Source organism: Panthera uncia (genome assembly GCF_023721935.1).
Source record: "Panthera uncia isolate 11264 chromosome B2 unlocalized genomic scaffold, Puncia_PCG_1.0 HiC_scaffold_24, whole genome shotgun sequence".
NCBI lineage: Eukaryota > Metazoa > Chordata > Mammalia > Carnivora > Felidae > Panthera > Panthera uncia.
This window is the reverse complement of record NW_026057580.1, coordinates 78486989-78501871: the sequence shown is the minus strand read 5'-3', so window position 1 is coordinate 78501871 and position 14883 is coordinate 78486989. Positions and strand designations below refer to the sequence as shown.

Sequence of the window (14883 nt, the reverse complement as noted above, 5' to 3'; positions counted from 1 at the left end):
CCCTAATAAGGATACACAAAGCACCCTCAACAGAGTCAGCTTTAGAGACATGCCAGGCACGCCCAGAAACCAAAAGATCACTTTAGGATAATCCTAGTCAAATAAAAATTTTTCTGTTCCCCTCCCTCCCTTGCTGCTTTACACCTCCACCCTTTCCCCCTAGAAGAGCCAGAAAAAGCAAGCAGTAAAAGGGTAAGGAGATGAGTGAGAGAGAAAAAGGCAACCATACCTCTACTCCTATAGAAGCCTAGATAGAAGTGGATAGCTTGTGCATTGAATGGACTTGGAAATTTTGACTATTACAAAAGACAAGCACGCTGTAATTTCTGATTTAGAAAGTATTTGCGATTTAAAGTGACCATGAGAGAAACATGACACTACTAGAGTTTTCATAGAAACAGAGGAAGATCACTCCTCACCAAATTTTAAAGAGCTAATGAGAAATAACATAAAGGTGCATTGCCGCTACACTCATTGTTCCTACGTGCTTAACACGCCAATTATACTCCCATATACGTGGTACACAACTTTACATTTGTAAATTTCATCACAGTTGTAACTACTTATTTGATGTCTAATTATTCCATGACCGCTTTCTTGTAGCTTTATCCCTAAACCTGAGCATTCAGGATACCATTCTTCTGTTAGTCTTCCAATTTCATACTATTTTGCAGACATGCCATGGCCAGTATCTTCTCTCAACTGCTGCTCCTGATGTTGTTCCCATCTGTGACATCTCTCCTTCCTTAGTTAACTAAGCCAGAGAATTTAAAATCTACTTAGTTCTACTTAGCTTTAAGGCTCATCTCACATCTTTCTTTCTCCATGTTTCTCACACTCCATGCCCCACTGGCCACTGTCTTCTCGGAACTCCTCTAATATTCTCATTTTCACATTTCACATTTTTGTGTATTGACTCATTTTCCCAACAATATTACACAATCTTTTTGAATACAGGCCAACTGTTGTATTATTTTCACAGTCTAGTGCAGTTAAAAACATCATTAATTTCCCCAAAAGAATATTTTTTAAGCGTCTACTTTGGGTCAAGCACTATATGCTATGGGCTAAAAATGTCCATGGATTTTGACACAATGTCCCCTGCATGACATCTTGTACATAAAGGGGAACCAGTCAATGATGTTCCAAATATGCATTTTATTTTGTAAGGTTTTATTTTACTTTCATGGCAAAGGAGTCCAAATAACGTGTTCCATTTAAATTCTGCAAGTGTTATTGCCCAGTACTTTCAAAGCTTTTGGGTCTGTGTGTTCATTGCAGTTTTCTGACTGTCATGAGAAAGCAAAGTTCAGTATTTGGAAAGTACCAGAAATAAAAATTTTTACTTCCCTTTCCTGATCATTTTTTTCATTATCTTTACCTGTTATTCTTCTCTTTGTTATTCACCATAGTTAAAAATTATTTATAATGAAAAGAACTTTAACATAAATAATACCATAAAAAAGAATGGTTTGAAGAAAATATGCTGAAATGCTAAGAATGCTCGTATGGATGTAAATTGCAACTATGAGCATTTTGTTCTTTTTGTTTATTTTTGATAAATGTTCATTAATGAGCATATATACATGCATAATAAAGACAATCATTAGGAATTAACTTTATGAAATGTATACCATCCCCTTTCCTTTTACTGGATTTTAACCTAAATAAATCCCAGACTTCTTTTTATTTTACTATTATTGCACATGTACATAAGTATCCAAAGGGAACTGGGAAACATTATTTTAGGAACATAGCTAACTGTATTCATGGTATTTAAAAAGATTATTTGTGAAAATCTCCAGTACTGCTTTATTCCTTTGATGAGCAAAACACTGAGCTAAGCCAAATCACTTTTTAATCAAGCATGTTCAAAGACAACCTGAACCACATGCTGATAACATCAAAAATAAATATTTCAGCTGCTTAAATAAATGCACTTAAAAATCTTTTTTTGGACGTCTCAAAACTGATTTCCATCAGTGAAAATACAAAAGTACTGTATCTGAGGCATGTTCATAGTTGTTTATTTTAAGCATGGTGCGTTGTATTGTGCTTTCATCCCGACTTACCTCTGAGCCTTCTGTCTCTCTCTCTCTCTCTCTCTCTCTCTCTCTTTCTCTCTCTCTGCTTCATTTTTATTTCTATTTTTTGTCTCTGCTGAATGTCTATCTCTTTGAAGCCTCCACCTACTTTGAAGTTCAGCCTGGGGTAGCATTTTGTTTTGTAAGCCAAGAACTACTCTGAGAGAGACAATCACAATTATATTATAGTGTGAAGGATTCCTCATTCTAGCATAAATATTTCATGCACATAAACCTTTCCACTCACAGTTCTTTGTTTATCTCAGTATGAAAAAAAGTGTATTATAATGCCTGCCTCCTTTCTCTTATACAGTTCTTCATAGTGAGGAGAAAAGCAAGCACTAGACAGAAATCCTAAAAATGCACTAGAATTAAGACCTGAAAGGCAAAATTTTTGAAGGTTAAAACAACTTGGGCTAACAAAACTGCAATGGAACTACAAAAAAAGTATTAATAGAATTATTCAAAGGTATTCTTTGAAACATTTAAGAAGTCACATTTTTCACTAATTGCAGTGAAAGAATAAAAGGATAATTAGTGCTGAGATATGATCTTAAAATTTTTAGTTTTCACTATTTCTTATAATGATCAAAATAATAACAATCATAAGCCTAATGAACTAAAATATTTTACCGTTTTACACTAGTGAAAATTATCTATGCATTTTAACACTCATTAATTTAACAAATATTTCCCAAGTGCCTATTATATTTGAGGTTATTGAGCTGAGCACTGGGGATACGGTAATGAATGAGATGCAGTTCCTACTCTTGGTGAAATTTTAGGAAGACAAGCAAACCAGTCACTTCAATATAATATGGTAAATGCTACAATGGAATTAGAGTTACATGTGGAAATGAAACCTATCCCAGTTTTAAATATTTGGGAAAGATGATCAGGAGAAGATGGCAAACAGACCACCTCTCTGTGGGGGAAAAAAACAAAAAAACAAAAACAAAAACAAACCAGCATTTATTTAGCAGTGGGCAATAATCCTATATTGAGACAATGTTTATTTCATAAAAATAGGTGAGATAATTATGAATAATGTAGCACTTAAGGTAAGAAAAAAGAAAAGACTAAGAAACAGATGATATTAAGAGGGAATTGCAAAACAAAGATGAAGAATAAAGGAAAGTATTTAAAATTGGATGTAAAGAAAACTCCTCTTAATTCTTCTTTTAAAAATACCCTTCTACAGTCTCCTCAAAAAGCAAAAAATAGAACTACCTTACAACCCACCAATTGCACTACTAGATATTTACCCAAAGGATACAAAAATGCTGATTTGGGGGCGCCTGGGTGGCTCAGTCGGTTGAGCGCCGACTTTGGCTCAGGTCACGATCTCGCGATCCGTGAGTTCGAGCCCCGCATCGGGCCCCTGTGCTGACAGCTCAGAGCCCGGAGCCTGTTTCAGATTCTGTGTCTCCCTCTCTCTGACCCTCCTCCATTCATGCTCTGTCTCTCTCTGTCTCAAAAATGAATAAAAACGTTAAAAAAAAATTTTTAAAAAAATGCTGATTTGAAGAGGCACATGCATCCAAATGGTTATAGCAACACTATTGACAACAGCCAAATTATAGAAAGAGCCCAAATGTCCATTTACTGCTGAATGGAAGAAGAAGATGTGGTAGATAGATAGATAGATGATAGATAGATAGATAGATAGATAGATGGAATATTACTTGGTGATCAAAAAGAAGGAAATCTTACCATATGCAACAATGTGTATTATGCCAAGCAAAATAAGTCAGTCAGAGAAAGACAAATATCATACAATTTCATTCAAATGTGGAATTTAAAAAATGAAACTGATGAACACAGGGGAAGGGAAACAAAAATAAGATAAAAACAGAGAGGACAAACCATACGAGGTTCTTAAATACAGAGAACAAACAGGGTTGTCAGGCATCTCTTAAGGTGGGCATGTCAAAGATTTAAAGACAGCAGGAATATTTATAAATGTTTAAAAGAAGCAGTAAGACTCCCAGATTGTCCCCTCTCTGTGCTTTTAGGTCACTACACCTCAAGTACACTGAAGATAATGATTTTTTTTCCCAAGAGAAACTGAACCTAAATTGTTCCAGAGTTGGAAAACAAGACCCAAAGTAATTCTGAAGTAAGATATTGAACTTAATTTCTGCGTGGTGATGGGGGGAGAGAAAGAGAGAACTTAGTAAAAATCTCCATACCTAGTGGTGAGCTAAACAGTTCCTGGACCTATCCATCCTCCCGTATGCCAGCTGAGACTTACAATTTCAGAGCAGAAGCCTGGAGGATCTTTCTCTAGGAACACTCAACCACTCCACAAAAATTACACAGATCTACCAAACCAATGGACAAATCTGCCCCAACACAAAGAACTTCCCATCTCTTTATTAATGTTTCATCTTGAATATGTATTGATCATCAGAGAATGTCAAGGGACAGTCTGAAATATTCAAAACAATGACCAAAACAAACTGTAAAGTGCACTTCAGAAAAAGCTAAGATGGTGCGGGGGTTGGGGGAAAGAAAATATTGAAGGAATCCTGATTTTTCTTTAGTGGGACAAGATTAGGACTTTATAAAAATAGGAATAATCAGAAAACAAAAGAAAAAGTGTTCTTTGAAATTTAAAATAATACCCAAACAAAATAGTCAATAAATGAGTTAGTCAATAAATGACATAAAGTAAAAAAAAAAAAAATCCTAGAAAATAGAATTTAAAAGCCAAAAATGACAGTAAATAGAAAAGCAAAAAAAGAAAATTGGAAAACTGATCCAAGATGTTGTACATTCAGCAAGTACCTATTCCAGAAAGAATTCATAAAAAAGAGAATGGGGAGAATATTATCCCCCACTCTGAAGAGTAAAAGATGAAGAGGAATATTTCCCAGAATAAGGAAAATAATCTCTACATAGAAAGGACTAATGGAATATTCAATAAATTAATAAGGGCAGAGGGACTTACACCAACTCATTTAATTATGAAATCTAAGAAAGAAAAAAGAAAGAAAGAAAGAAAGAAAGAAAGAAAGAAAGAAAGAGAGAAGGAAGGAAAAAACCTTAACAGCTTCCAGATTTTTTTAAATAAAATTACTTTAAAAGACTGGGAATGGATTACTCAACTACAAAATTAAATGCTAGAAGACAAAGACCATGCCCTCCAGATTCTTTGTGGAAAAAAAAAGATTCTTAATCTTAAATTCTAGAGCCAACCAAAATATCAATCAGGTAAAATAAGGTAAAAATAAGGACTTTTCAAATATTCAAAGACTCAAAAAATTACTTACTTCTTTTTTATCCTTTTTCATGAAGCTTTTGGAGAAATTTCTCTTCAAAATGTGTGACTAAATGAAGAAGAAAAAAACATGAGTCCTGAGAAATTGAGGTCAAGCATGAGAGATATATGAAAGAAATTCCACAGTCAAGGGGAAGCATAGATAGTAATTTGTTCAGATTAGAAGAGGAGGATGGATGGTTTCAAGAGAAAAATCCTACATTAAAAAGAAGTATATGAAAGATTATTGATAGGTTTAAATAGTAGGAAATCTATTGAGAAACTTTGCAGAACTATTAGAAGGGGTAGAAAACTTAACTCCTGATTCAAAAAGAAACAAAGTAAATGAAAAGAAGAAAACAATGATTAACTCCAGGAAAAATTTTAAAGTGCAGATAAAGAGCCTACATCTGTACCATTTAGCTCAGCAATGAAAAAGGTTTCCAAAGTCATAATAATAATTCTAGCTACGGATTTTAAAAACTGAGTTATAACTATATTGGGTTGATATGTGAATTGTAAGGGGAATGTAAAAGAACTAAACGTTCCATCTTTGCTGAGGGTGCTTCAGGGTGTCTTTAAGAGTCAGTAGCATGGCAGAAGACAGCAAGACCAAAATCATGAACTAACAGACTGCCCCTTTTGACAACCACTTCCCCAACCAGAACCAGATTAGGAACTGCTGCCAGAACCACTGGGACTTTCACCACTGTGAGAAGGCAATGACTGTTAAGGGGGTGGTGATGTCTCCCCGTGCAAATGGTACCTGCATGTGGACAAGTCCCTCTGCCCCATATCCTGTGTGTCAGCCTGGACCACCACAGGGCAGAAGGCAAGTTTCCTGCGAAGATCTGAACAGGGTGGTGAAGGAGGACCTGAGTACATGGTGATTCCAACTCTGGGATCCTGAATCATGGCCTAGCCAATGATAAATACTCATTGGAAAAGTGAAAAAAAAAAAAAAAAAAAGGAAAGGAAAAAAAAAGAAAAGAAAAGAAAAAAAGAAAAGAAGAAAAAAGAACTAGAGGTTTTACCTACTTTAACATAAAGTAAATATAAAATATCTAAAAATAACACACCAAAAGCTATCAATGCTTTGAAACGATTTAGGAATATGTAAGCAAACACCACAAAGTAGTTTATTTTTTTAATTTTTTTTCAAAGTAGTTTAAAAGTTCAAAATAATTGCCTTTAAGTAGTAACAAGAGCAAGGAAACTGAAAGGAGGTGACATCTGGTTTTATTTGTTAAAACTTTTTAAAATTATGTGTCTATGTTATTTGGATAATAGTAAAAAATGTTCAGTATCATAACAATGTTAAAGGATATTTAACATGGTTGACCATATAGCTATACACAGAGAGTGGAAAACAACACAGCTAACCATCCTATTTTCAACCGGCCCATCATCTGTTAGTGAATCACCAGCAATTTAATTCCATAAACACGTTTTCTCATCAAGTTTCCCATCTCAGCCACAAGCATAAATCCAAATTGTTTAGGAGTTTTCAATCCGGTAAATGTTGACAGAAGTCTCAGGATAGTTCTATAAGATATTTATTAGTAAAACAAGGAAGAAACATATGTCCTTTTCTTTTGAGGGTATTACATAACATATGTCTTTCTGGTATATTTGTCAATGATGAACCATCAATAAGAATGTTCTTTTTCCTTATTAGTGATATTCCTACACTGCCAAGGGATCTGCTGATCAACCTGCCAGACAAAATACTACAAATACTTTACATTCATTTCTAGTTAAGTTTATTTTTTAAAGTTAGTATATGCCTGGGGCACCTGGGTGGCTCAGTCAGTTAAGCATCAGCTTAGGTCATGATCTCACAGCTCAAACTCATGGTTCCTGAGTTTGTAAGTTCAAGGCCCACATCACCATCTGGCTCTCTGCTGTCAGCACAGAGCCCGCCTAAGATCCTCTCTCCCTCCCGTATGTGCACACGCATGCGCTCTCTTGCTCTCTCTCTCAAAATAAACATTTAAAAAAATAGTAAAATAAAAGTTAGTATATGCCCAAACCTCAAGCAAATCAGTTACATATTATTATTTCTTTTAATCACTATAATCTTGTGAGATAAACATTCTACCAGAGGCTCAAAGTTATATAACCATCCATGGTAACTCAGTTGGCTTGGAACACAGCCTGGTTGTTATGCCACTTGCTCAGAAGATGGTAGCAATCTTTTTCTAATCAGTATTTAATGTTATAAGGTTTCCAAATATTTGTTGGGTAATCTAGATCTGTACTTTAATGTCAACAGAGATTAAATGTTCCTTTTACTCAGAAGATTTATTAAATCTGATTTGATATATTTAGTCTGTTTATGCCTCTGTTTACCAACACATTCAGATCTAAAGAAGCAAGAACATGGCTAAAGGAATATTCAGTTTTTAATAGAGTTCAAAACTAGTTTCTACCCGCTAAAGTATCTAGAGGAACATAGAGTGATGTCTGCAGCTTACTCTGAAAATCAGATGGATTGGTGAAAATTTTTTAAAAAAACATAGCTATATACAGGATAAGACAAGTCTAGTAAATGTTGATTGTAGAAGAACAGATGTTTACTGTAAAAGTGTTTTAGCCTTTCTATTTTATATTTGAAAACTTTCATAATAAAATATTGGAGAAAAAACTAATAATTTAGATCACACTATCTAACAGAAATATAATGGGAGCTACAAATTTGAGTCACAAATATATTTTCACATTTTCTGTAGCCATATTAAAAAATGAGAAAAATAAACAGGTAAAATTAATGTTAATAATATGTTATTTAACTTAATGCATCCAAATATTATTTTTAACATGTAATCAATAAAATGTTATTAATGAAAAATTTAATATTCTTTTCATAGTAAGTCTTCAAAATCTAGTGTGTATTTTCAGCTTAAAGCACATCTCAATTTAGGGTAACCACATTTTTTACATGCTAAATACATATGACTGCTGGCTACTTTATTACCAGTGCAGATCTCCAGATAAATACACTTGCTATCATGTTTATAAATTTATGTTAAGCACCTGCATAAAGCAAATACAGGAAAAGAGAAACATAATTTCACAGGAGAATTATAATGTAATTAATTGTGACCATTTTGCAGTAAATCTCTTGGATAAAAAAAAATGTACCTAAAAGTTTTATATGTTGCAAAACATATATTCTAATAAGATTCTTCTGCTTATTCTTGAGAGTAAGAAATAATCTATTTGACAAGTGAATATGGACTTTTACATCACATTTTTAAAAACTACAATTCTTGCTTCCCTCTACTCGTCTTTCTTTTCCATAATTATATAAATAATAGTGCACCTAAACAGTGAAATAATAGTGGGAAAAACCCACCTTTTTTCCAAATCATAAAAAATAGTTTGCAAAAAAAAAAAGGAAAGAAATATTTTTGCTAGATTTGTGGCATTTTTTCAACATTTTCATTGTTTTTCTCTTCTAAACCTCTGCTGTAATAACATACTTTTTAATACTAATATTCAGCACACCCCAGAAATAAAATTAGGAAGACAAATACTGACACTGTATTAGATGATACAATTTCTCTGTTGTTTAAGACCAGTAGCTTTCTGGAAAAGTTGGAATTTCTGATTAGAAATAACTCAACCATTGATCTTCCTCTAGAGCATGAGACTATTACCCAAAATCTTAACAATCATCAAAATAAAAAATCTCTTCTGCAATACATCTAAAGGGAAAATTTTAATGAAGGGTCTTCGTCCCATAATTCCTTAATGGTTTAAAGCAAATATGATTATAGTTCCCAAATTTCTCACTAACTGAGAAATATCAATCTTGAAATAGATTAGATTAATATGATATACTAAGATTAATATGATTTAACCAATTAAATGGGCTTTATAGATAGAAATGCATTAGGAGACCAAGTACATCTCCATTAGATCTGAAGCTAAAGGCAGGCTCTATCCAGTTGACTGGATGCTAGGGTACAAAGGCCCAGCATTTGGGACAAGTCTGAGGTGCCATCTCAGCTCCAGAGTTCCCTAAAACATCATTTCTTGTCTCTGCACACAGTGCAAGCTCTCCCTCTGTCCAAACCTGCTTTCTTCACTCTCTTACAGGTGTTTCTTAGAGCACTTTCCAATAAACTTACTGCATACAAATGTTCCTCTCAGACTAATTCTGGCCAATGGGCCGTGAGCTTATGTGGTAAGTCATTTCCACCCTAGACATTTAACCATATGAGTGCATTCTTCAGTCTCTCTTCTCCTTCTGCTGACACCTCCCATATCACCTGTTCCAAATTATATAGCTACAGGCAGTGAGACCTAGTCAGGTGGTGACTGTGTGGAAGAGAACTTCTCTCAACCTTGCCTCCTATTGACCTATAATAGATAAGCAATGGTGAGGGACAAACAAACCGTTATGCTATTCTGCAAAGCCTAGCCTCTCTTGACTAATATAGTGTCCATAAACATCCCTTCTCTTTGGGGTAATATAATTTCTTGAGAATAAATGAAAGTCAATCAATTTCATGGGATGAATTTCTTTACATAGAATGAAACCAGAACTTCAATGCTATTCATGTTGATCACTAAGAAAACATTCCCCCACCACATTCTTACCTTTCTTTTCTTACTTTTGAGTTTTCAAAATGTTATAGTGAAAAATGTTTGGAATTTTTTTCTTTAAATTTGGTAATTCCAGATTTAATGAACTTTAGTAAGAAAAAAAATGGAGATATACTACCTTGTAGAGTGATAATGAGGATGAGATAATGTATTTGAAAATCACTAGTACATTGTAGACAATAAACCTTAGTTTCCTTTTTGTCTTCCTTTCCGGTAATAAAAAAAATGTCAGTTAAATTTAGCATCACTTAAGTTTTACCAACTTGATAGGGTGTTTCCACATGGATAATCTCAAAAGAAAGATCCTCTGAAATTCAGAGTAAATAAAGCAATTAGTCCCGGACACCAAGGGCATGGTTTATTTCACAAGTGAGTAAACAGTGTCTGGGTTCTGCTATTTATAAGTAGAAGTTCAGACTGAGATTTGCAAGTAAAATTAATTGTAATTTTCAATTATTTCCTCCCCATTTTTTTTCTCTTATTGTGAAGTAATTCAAATTCTTTACCTTTTACCCTGTTGTAGAATACTTCTGCATTTAGACCAATAGGTTGATGGTTTAGAATTGGTTTTGAGCAAGAGTTGCAAACTGAAATGATAATGAGGGCAAGAAAGACAATGAGTAAAGTGAGTCAGGTTTAAGAAATAAAGAAAATTAATACATGGTTCTCTAAGTTATCTTTAACTTTAAATGGCTCCCAACATCCAGATCACAGTCTTTAAATACCAATCCTCACTCAAAGGAGCCAGGATTCCTGAAGTCTATGTCTGGGCTAAAAATGTACATGATGAGATTGGAACAGTTTGTCCAACAAGTAACAAAGGAATTTTCAAAGTTCACTAGGGTGAATCCAAATGAAGTTAAAGATAGACAAATATAAGCATCAGTAAGGACAATACCTCCTATGGATTGAGACATAAGAAATATGTTTAAATACATGAGCCCATAATACTAAAAAAATACAAATTAGTCTCAAATGGAGGATGCCAATTATTTTGAGAAACTCATAAATAGAAGAAAATAATCAAACATTTATTCAGCCTTTCCTGTAAGAACTGTGCCACTAGGTAAACAAATAATAAACAAGAGAATGTTTTTCTTAATAGAAGTATTTCAGGTATTAAATAAGGACAGGATAGTTTAATGAGACCATCAACATTTTGCAACCTTTCATGAATTGCTGGATCTAGGCATTGGACACTAACATTAGTAAGAGAGAGATCCTGACATTATATGCCTCCTGATAGAAGATACCACTGCCAATGAAATACTATTTCCAAAAAATTCAATCCAGTTTACAATAAATACAGACAATAGAGGAACATGTTAAATTTTATCATGGTAAATGAGCAAATTTTTGACTGTGAGAAACTACAAAACAATCAACCAGGTTTATTGAACAAATAAGTGATCAGAAGAAAGAGACAAAGGGGTGGGGGGGATTGAGAGAAAGAAAAAAACCAGACAGATACAGAGACTGAGAGAAGCTATAAATTAGAAGATATTTTAAAGACATCAGTCAATTACCTTGTATATACCTTATTTTAATCCTGATTTAAACAACGTGTAACGTACATGCATGAGGCCATTGGAAATTTTAACACACTGGATATTTTGCATAAATAGTTATTGTTAATGTTTAGGTGTGACTATATTATGATTATGTGATTGTTTTACATAAGTGTTCCTATCTTTTATTGTTACATGCCGAAACACAGAGAAAATCCTAGGATGTCAGAGATTTTCTTTTAAATAATACAGTGGAGGGAAGGAGGTGGGTATATAGATGAAACAAGATGGGACTTGAGTAACGAGTAATGACAGTTAAAGCCATGAAATAGGGTCATGGGGATTACCTATATCTACTTTCCTATATGTTTGAAATGTTTTCTAACAGAAGCCTTTTAAAACTGAAAAAAAACACTACAGAATGGGTTTAAGAAATATCTTAGTTTTGTCTTAATTCTACTGTACGCAAAACAACAAAATTAGTCTGATGGTAAAAGGCAACCATCTCCTATCCGCGGGATTGGGACACTAGGGGCTGGTGGGGATAGAAGAGTGCATGGCCATTGCAAGAGGAGTGGCCCAGCACAAGGTTTATCCATGCTATGTCTGGCAGCAAGGTTGATAATGCTAGATTTCTGATGTTTTCACAAAAGCTGTAAATCTAGTATGTGTTGGTGTTAAGTGTTGGCAACTAATGCAAATATCTTTAAATCACTCTGTGGTTAAGTACTACATGGATCAAACAAAACATGACATTTTGCAACCTCTGGTTTATAAGGAAGCATCACAAAGTGCCTTAACAACAGGCTTCCTTATCACCAAAGGGGAGTCACAGGTTATAAAACACCAGCACCTAAGTCTCATGGACTACTGCCAGGAACCCCACGTTTGGTCTATAAGCCATTGATTCACCCCATTGTGCCATGTGCAATTTCTCTTTCTGTGCCCAGTCTTTCCAGATTGAACCTTTGGCTGGAATGATTGCTTGACTTTCAACTCCAGATTCCCTCCTGCACGCATTAGTCAGATCTTCAGAGTCTCAGGATACAATCTAGTACCACTTTCAGCAAAACCTCCATAAACCCCCATCTCTGTCCAGTATCACAAGCACCCTGCCTGTCCAGAAGGCCTGTTTGGTAAGAGGTTGCTTTATAGTTATCCTAAATATTAATTAATGTGACTTTACTAAACACAAAACACGTGTTTTCCTCATTCTCATTCAAGGCCAGCTTTCTTCTGGCCTGCACTAAACACCGAACCTCTTTAGATAGTTACATGCTATTTGTTTATAATCCATACTCAGTTGGAAAATCGCTATCCAGCTGAGTATAAACAATTCTAATAATTGACCACCAAAACGACCTAGCCACTTCCTCTGCATCCGCATGTACAAATAGTGATGTAATAAGCTCTCAAATATCTTCTCATTAGTACTTACAACTTGTTTGCTGTTCTTGAGACTGGATATAGTCATATAAATGTTGACTTTAGTTAGATTTAATTTGTCTAAATGTTGTTTTTTGTAATAAAACTCAGTGTACAGATGTTAGATGCTTAGAATGTCACTAAGAAAAATAGATACATTTACAGTGGTAGAGATATCTACTACCAGCATGTTCTGAAATATAGCCCAGTTTATTAATATAGAATTTAATGGAACTACTTCTCTACTTCCCTACAAGCTGCTTCTTCACCATTCTTCATTCCTCACCCTTGCCAGGTTTAGGTCAAGCACAAACCCACAATTTTATGTATTGGAATAGTTGGGGCAGAAAACTGAGATAATGAGTTTGGTCAACATCTTTAGTATTTTAAATATTTTAATACCTTATAGATATAAATAAAATATCGTACATAAAATCGTACATCGTACATAAAACATCTTCTACTTATGTTAAAATGGCATTTAAATTACCTATATCTATTATTGCCTCAACAATAAAATTAAAAGAAAATGTTTAAAACTTGCTTAACTCATAAATCATTTATCTACTGGTGGTCCTTCCTCTAATCTCCAGAGCCTAGCTATGAGGCCCCGGTGCTCTCTGACCGCCTGATGTTGGAGCAGGTATGGCAGCGTCTAGCAAACCCTAAACAAAAAAGTCTTAGTTTGGGGTGCCTGGGTGGCTCAGTCGGTTGAGCGTCTGACTTCGGCTCAGGTCGTGATCACAGTTTGTGAGTTCAAGCGCCATGTCAGGCTCTCTGCTGACCCCTTGGAACCTCGAGCCTGTTTCAGATTCTGTGTCTCCCTCTCTCTCTCTGCCCCTCCTCTGCTCATGTGCTGTTTCTGTCTCTCAGTAAGAAATAAACATTAAAAAAATAATAATAAAAATAAACAAATAAAGAATCTTAGTTCATGTCCCACTTAGAATTGGTTTTCATAGGCCATTTTTTTCTCTTCATTAAATACCTTTTTTTAAACACTGTAAAAAAAAAATCGAAACATAACTGCAGGACAAGATTAGTGGGAGATCCATTAACAAAAGTTTGGGATGTGTGTATGAGGAAGTATATGTGTACTGCTATAATTACTTTGTAACTTGTGTTGCTTGTTTTCCTGTTTTTCTGAAAAAAAATTCAATTTCTCCTTATTTTGTTACATAATGCTAGAAAAGTCTGTACTTAAAAAATCTCTAGAACTGTAGCAATTTAACCATCCTTACATTTAAATTAAACATTTATTGGATCATGTACTCAAAGTAGTCAAAAAGAGAGAGAGAGAGATAATACAAAATAGAATGTGTTAGAAAAGAACTAAAATGGAGCATTTTAGATTCCACTAGGGAGTTCTAAAAAGATAGGGAGTTAGCTATTTTCTGTATATTAAAAAGACTCAGGGGCACCTTGGTGGCTCAGTCAGTTAAGCGACTGACTCTTGATTTTGGCTCAGGTTATGATCTCATGGTTCGTGAGTTTGAACCCCGCATTGATCTCTGCACTGACAGCACAGAGCCTGCTTGAGGTTCTCTGTCTCCCTCTCTCTCTCATCTTTCCTCTCTCCCTCTCTCTCTCTGTCTTTCTCAAAAATAAATAAACTTTTTAAAAAAAGACTCAGAAATATATATTTATTTATAAAGGCGTAGTTTAGGCAAACTAAAATGCTTCTTTTGGCAAGAATCACATACTTTATTATGAGAGCATGATTTATCTCATGCTGAATGAAAGTTATAAATGCCTTTAATTATGTAAAAAAGGGAAAATAGGGGCACCTGGCTGGCTGAGTTGGTAGAGCAAGCAACTCTTGATCTCAGGGTTTGAGTCCCACACTGAGTGTGGAGCCTTCTTAAAAAAATTTTTTTAATTAAATAATAAAATTAAATTAAAATTAAATAAAATAAAGAAAGAAAATGCATCATTATTACCTATATTATACAACTTAATCAATTGGCAACGCTTTAAGAGACTGGGTTTAGTA

At 34.4% G+C, this 14883-nt stretch overlaps 1 pseudogene; it reads left to right on the top strand.

Annotated features, from left to right (window-relative positions):
• Window positions 1–5939: 5939 nt before the first annotated feature.
• On the top strand, window positions 5940–6201 carry LOC125938870 (cytochrome c oxidase subunit 6B1-like; annotated as a pseudogene).
• Window positions 6202–14883: the final 8682 nt, after the last annotated feature.